Source organism: Arachis stenosperma, chromosome 3 (genome assembly GCF_014773155.1).
Source record: "Arachis stenosperma cultivar V10309 chromosome 3, arast.V10309.gnm1.PFL2, whole genome shotgun sequence".
Taxonomy (NCBI): Eukaryota; Viridiplantae; Streptophyta; class Magnoliopsida; order Fabales; family Fabaceae; genus Arachis; species Arachis stenosperma.
Genome location: NC_080379.1, coordinates 83,340,627 through 83,347,309, shown reverse-complemented (window position 1 = coordinate 83,347,309; position 6,683 = coordinate 83,340,627).

The following is a 6,683-nucleotide window of genomic DNA, read 5'->3' as shown; positions in this document are numbered from 1 at the left end:
AGCCCCGCTCATCTAATTAATACTGATCTTCATAGATGTTTTTGGAATTCATTGCATATTCTCTTCCTTTTATCTTATTTGATTTTCAGTTGCTTGGAGACAAGCAACAATTTAAGTTTGGTGTTGTAATGAGCGGATAATTTATACGCTTTTTGGCATTATCTTTAGTATGTTTTTAGTATGTTTTAGTTAGTTTTTAGTATATTTTTATTATTTTTTAGTTAAAATTCACTTTTCTGGACTTTACTATGAGTTTGTGTGTTTTTCTATGATTTCAGGTATTTTCTGGCTAAAATTGAGGGACTTGAGCAAAAATCTGATTCAGAGGCTGAAAAGGACTGCAGATGCTGTTGGATTCTGACCTCCCTGCACTCGAAGTAGATTTTCTGGAGCTACAAAACCCCAATTGGCGCGCTCTTAACTTCGTTGGAAATTAGACATCCTGGGCTTTCCAGCAATATATAATAGTCCATACTTTATTCGAGATTTGATGGCCCAAACCGGCGTTCCAAATCAGCTCAAAACTGCCCGGCGTTAAACGCCGGAACTAGCACAAGAATGGGAGTTAAACGCCCAAACTGGCATAAAAGCTGGCGTTTAACTCCAAGAAAAGTCTCTACACATGAAAGCTTTAATGCTCAGCCCAAGCACACACCAAGTGGGCCCGGAAGTGGATTTTTATGTCATTTACTCATTTCTGTAAACCCTAGGCTACTAGTTCTCTACAAATAGGACCTTTTACTATTGTATTTTAATCTTTTGATCACTTTAGATCTTAGGATCATCTTTGGACGTCTAGTTCTTAGAAATTTGGGAGGCTGGCCATTCGGCCATACCTGAACCTTGTTCTTATGTATTTTCAACGGTGGAGTTTCTACACACCATAGATTAAGGAGTGGAGCTCTGCTGTACCTCGAGTATTAATGCAATTACTATTGTTCTTCTATTCAATTCAGCTTGTTCTTGTTCTAAGATATCACTTGTTCCTCAACTTGATGAATGTGATGATCTGTGACACTCATCATCATTCTCACCTATGAACTGTGCCTGACAACCACCTCCGTTCTACCTTAGATTGAGTGGATATCTCTTGGATCCCTTAATCGGAATCTTCCTGGTATAAGCTAGAATTTATGGCGGCATTCAGTAGAATCCGGAAGGTCTAAACCTTGTCTGTGGTATTCTGAGTAGGATTCAATGATTGAATGACTGTGACGAGCTTCAAACTCCTGAAGGCTGGGCGTTAGTGACAGACGCAAAAAAATCACTGGATTCTATTCCAACCTGATTGAGAACCGACAGATGATTAGCCGTGCTGTGACAGAGCACGTTGAACATTTTCACTGAGAGGACGGGACTGTAGCCACTGACTACGGTGATGCCCAACATACAGCTTGCCATGGAAAGGAGTAAGAAGGATTGGATGAAGACAGTAGGAAAGCAGAGAGACGGAAGGGACAAAACATCTCCATTCGCTTATTTGAAATTTTCACCAATGAATTACATAAGTATCTCTATCTTTATGCTTTATTCATATATCATTCATAACCATTTGAATCTGCCTGACTGAGATTTACAAGGTGACCATAGCTTGCTTCATACCAACAATCTCCGTGGGATCGACCCTTACTCGCGTAAGGTTTATTACTTGGACGACCCAGTGCACTTGCTGGTTAGTTGTGCGAAGTTGTGAAATTATGTTTAGACCATGGTATTGAGCACCAAGTTTTTGGAGCCATTACCGGGGATCGTTTGAGTTGTGAAAAGAATGAATCATAATTTCGTGCACCATGGGTATGTCTTTTTCTCTATAAAATTGTGATCTTTGTCTTGCTTAATTCTATATTTCCATTATTTGATGTATGCATGCACTTATATGATTGAGGCCTTGTTTCACTGAGCTTACATACCCATATAGCCTTACCTTTCATTATCCTTTGCAAACCAATGTTGAGCCATTTTACCCCTTTGTTCTTTACTTTAGCACATCATTAACTATAAGTAAAAAACAATAATGTTCTTAATTTGAATCCTTGATTAGCTTAGACTAATGAAAGCGCTCATAAATTAAGTGTGGGGAAAGTGGTTTTGGAAATGTTTGGTTTGAGAATTGAGTATGTTAGACTTTGTGTGAAAATATGAAAAATGTTAAGAACATGTTTATGCATTCAATACCTTAATCATATGCAAAAAAAAAGAGCGAAAAAGAAAAGAAAAAGGAACAGAAAAATAAAAAGGGGACAAAATGCCCCAAAGTGAATGGTGAAATCAATGCATATGAGTTGTACTTAAATTTAGGATGCATGAATATATGGTAAATATAGTTAATGGACAGTTAGATCTTGTATTGTGATTATATGGATTGTCTTAAGTTAGGTGGGAAAAGTTTATGTTAATTAAGGATTCAGATTTTAGTCCACTTGGCCAAATACAATCCTACCTTAACCCTAACCCCATTACAACCCTTAAAAGACCTCTTGATTTATGTATTGGTGCATTAAATTTTTGTTGACTGTTAGATGAAGAGCAAGCTATAGAAAGCAAGATTAGTAGAGAATTGATAGAATTGACCCTAGACACTTGAGAATTAGAATGATATACACTACCAGTAAGGGTTAAGTGCTTAATTCTATGTTCCCTGCTTTCATGAGCTATCTTCTTATTGCAAGTTATTTGTATTGTATTTTGTGATTTGGATTAGTGAAATCCAGGTCATATTTGTTCTTGAAAGATTTATTTACTTTTTCACCAAGTAGGTAGAATCATTTTAGCATGTAGTTCCATTCACATTCATAGGTTGCATTGCATGAGTCCTGCTTTCCCCCACTCATTTATTTTGTCTCCTTGAGCTTAGCATGAGGACATGCTAATGTTTAAGTGTGGGGAGGTTGATAAACCACTATTTTATGGTTTATATTGTATTTAATTGAGTGTTTTTATCAAGCTTTTCACCCACTTATTCATATGATTTGCATGATTTTACAATTCCTTCCTAGTTTAGTTCTATGATTGAAAACATGCTTGTTTGATCTTAATTTAGCTAATCTTAATCCTCTCTTATTACCATTCGATGCCTTAAACTGTGTGCTAAGTGATTCATGCTTCATAGGACAGGAATGGCGTAAAGAATGAAGAGGAAGCGTGCAAAACTGGAAGGAACACAAGGAATTGAGGAGATGACCAGCGAGAAGTCACGCAGTCGCCTGGCTCACGCGACCGCACGAAATGGAAGCAATTAGAGTGACGCGTTCGCGTGCCTGACCCGACCGTGCGGATTGGAAGCTACACGAACGACGCGAATGCATGGACGATGCGCACGCGTGGTACGAAAAACGCTGAGTGACGCGATCGCGTGGACGACGCGGCCGCGTAACGTGCGCGATCTGCAGAATTACAGAAGTCACTGGCAGAGATTCTGGGCCACATTTCAACCCAGTTTTCAGCCCATAAACACATATTAAAGTAAGGGAACATGCAGAGATTCAAGAGATGACTTCAGATTCAATTATTACTCACAATTTTAGGTTTTAGATGTAGTTTTTAGAGAGAGAGGTTCTCTCCTCTCTCTTAGGAATTAGGATTAAGATTAGAATTTATCTTATTGGGATTATTTCTTCACCACAGGTTCAATATTCCATTTTCTTTATATTTCTCTTTTACTTTCAGATATTTTAATTCTTGTATTACTTATGTTGCCTATTTGGCTTATGAACCATTCATGTTATGATTTTTGTTATTTAATATAATTTGAGGTATTTCAGACTCATGATTGTTTTCTTTTATTTATATAAATAATTTAGATTTTTCCACCTTTTGGCTTTGGTTAGGTAATTGGTAACACTTGAGTTGTCAAACTCAGCAGTGGTTGAAATTGGCAGATTCTAATTGATCTAGATCGCTCTAAAGCTAGTCTTCCCACAGGGATTGACTAGGACTTGAGGATCAAGCTAATTAGTCCACTTGACCTTCCCTTGTTTAATAAAGGATAACTAAGTAGGATTAAAACCCAATTCTCATCACACCTGATAAGGATCACTAGGATAGAAATTCCGATTCTAATACCTTGCCAAGAGTTTATTTTATCATTACTATTTTATTTTTCATATCATTTAACATATTTGTTCCTTATTTTCAAAACCCCCAATTTACAAGACTCATAACCAATAATAAGAACATACCTCCCTGCAATTCCTTGAGAAGACGACCCGAGGTTTAAATACTTCGATTATCAATTTCAAAGGGGTTTGTTACTTGTGACAACCAAAACGTTTGTAAGAAAGGACTTTTGTTGGTTTAGAAGCTATACTTGCAACGGGAATTTATTCTGAATTCTAGACCACGCAAAAGTTCTCTCTACAAAATGGCGCCGTTGCCGGAGAATTACAAACGTGAGCCTTATTATTGGTTATTGTAAATATTTTTCTTTTACTCGTTTATTTGTTTTTATTTCCCCTCCTTATTTCTGACAACTACTATGAATTCTCACCCCTCTCGCTTTGAGTTTGGTTCTAATTTTGTTGAAATGAATGGAAGCTATAACAGGAATATGCATCACGGTCTAAGTAATCAAAGATGGATGGAGCCAAGAGGATATGATCACCCCTTTAGGCAATAACACCTTCCAAGATATCATGGACAGAGACCATTCTACAATGCATACCCAACTGATAGATATGGTGGACTGCCTTGTAGCTACCAACAAGCCCCACCCTATGCTCAGAGACCATCCTTTCAATATAACCTCAACCCACCATACTCACAAGCTTCTTTTTACCATTCGCCACCATATGATCCTTATCCACCCCAACGCCAATCTAATTACTCCCAAGAACCACCACTTCCCTATGCACCATGTCCATATCCATCAAGCCAAGCTTCACAGGTTCGCTTCGAAGAATCAGTAGACCAATTTAATGCAACCCTTCATCAACTGGAGCAAGCAATAAATCAATTATCTTCCAGACGCTTAGACACTCAACAAACTCCCATGGCTTCATGTTGAGAATCTAATGAAGAACGTAGCATGAAGAAAACACTAGAAACTCGAGTGGACAGTATAGAGCATAACTTCGTACTAGAACAAGTAGAGGAAGCTGTCATTCTAGAAGAAGAAGAGGTGGTTAAAGATTTAGGAGATGCTAAACCTCAACGGGAACCTAGAGTTATGGAAGACTCCATCAAGGATGTTACAATTGACGCTAAGGAGGATTTTGCACAGCCTCCAATGCAGCTATCTTATGAAGAACTAGACGGAATTACCCAAGACACAAGTTTCCTTGATGATTATAATCACAAGACAAGTTCTCTTAGTAATGAACTTGCATCCTCAAGAGAATTCTTTGAGATAGAAGAATCTTCCCCAAGTGAATACGAAGATGATGTAGAGGTCGACTTTTCTCAACCTCCCAATTATGACTCGAGTGATGAGGAAGATATCAAAGACATTGATCAATACATGGTTGAATTTGAAGAAGTTTGCAAAGAAGTGGAGGAATTCACTGAAGACCACAAGGGAGTAGAGCTTGCAGAACCACTGGAAACACCTACCCCAAGGCCATTACCACCCAATACAAACTTCAAGTGGGTGAAATCCTTGACTTTTATCTTCAATTTTCCACTTGAATATGGTTTACGTGAAACAGATGGCCAGCTTAGAACTCTTTGTGGCTTTAAGAGCAAAAGGGAAATGACTCACACTCAGCGCTGGTATGCAAGATTCAATGAGGTTTCACACCTCAATTTGAGGTGCAAGAATTGGTGTCAAGCTCAATTGAAAGGATCTTGGAAGCTGTTTAGTCACTGCAGTGAGAATTCAGATTACTTATCACCCGGCTGGAAAAATGCAGAGACAAAAATGGGTGTAAAAGCAAAGTATGGGATCCTGGAATCTCTTCTGACATTCAACATCCCGGGAGCCTGGAAATCTGTTTGAAACTGCTCAAAGGCTTCACGTGCCTTGTTTGGGAACCCGGAGGATGCTGGCATTCCAAACACTGGTGGAGATTTCTAGACAAATTCAAGCACAAGCCACCATAGCAGGAAGCTCATCAAATGTCCAACTTCAGGACTTTAACTAAAAGTGCTAGGTGGGAGATGATGAGCGGATAATTTATACGCTTTTTGGCATTGTTTTTAGGTAGTTTTTAATAGGTTCAAGCTACTTTTAGGGATGTTTTCATTAGTTTTTATGCTAAATTCACATTTCTGGACTTTACTATGAGTTTGTGTATTTTTCTGTGATTTCAGGTATTTTCTGGCTGAAATTGAGGGACCTGAGCAAAACTCTGAGAGGAGGCTGACAAAGGACTGCTGATGTTGTTGGAATATGACCTCCCTGCACTCGAAATGGATTTTCTGGAGCCACAGAACTCCAAATGGCGAGCTCTCAATGGCCTTAGAAAGTAGACATCCAGAGCTTTCTCGCAATATATAATAGTCCATACTTTATTTGTGATTAGATGACGTAAACTGGCGCTCAACACCAGTTCCATGTTGCTGTCTGGAGTCAAACGCCAGAAACACGTCACAAACCGGAGTTGAACGCCCAAAACACGTTACAACTTGGCGTTCAACTCCAAAAGAAGCCTCAGCTCGTGGATAGATCAAGCTCAGCCCAAACATACACCAAGTGGGCCCTGAAAGTGGATTTATGCATCAATTACTTACTCATGTAAACCCTAGTA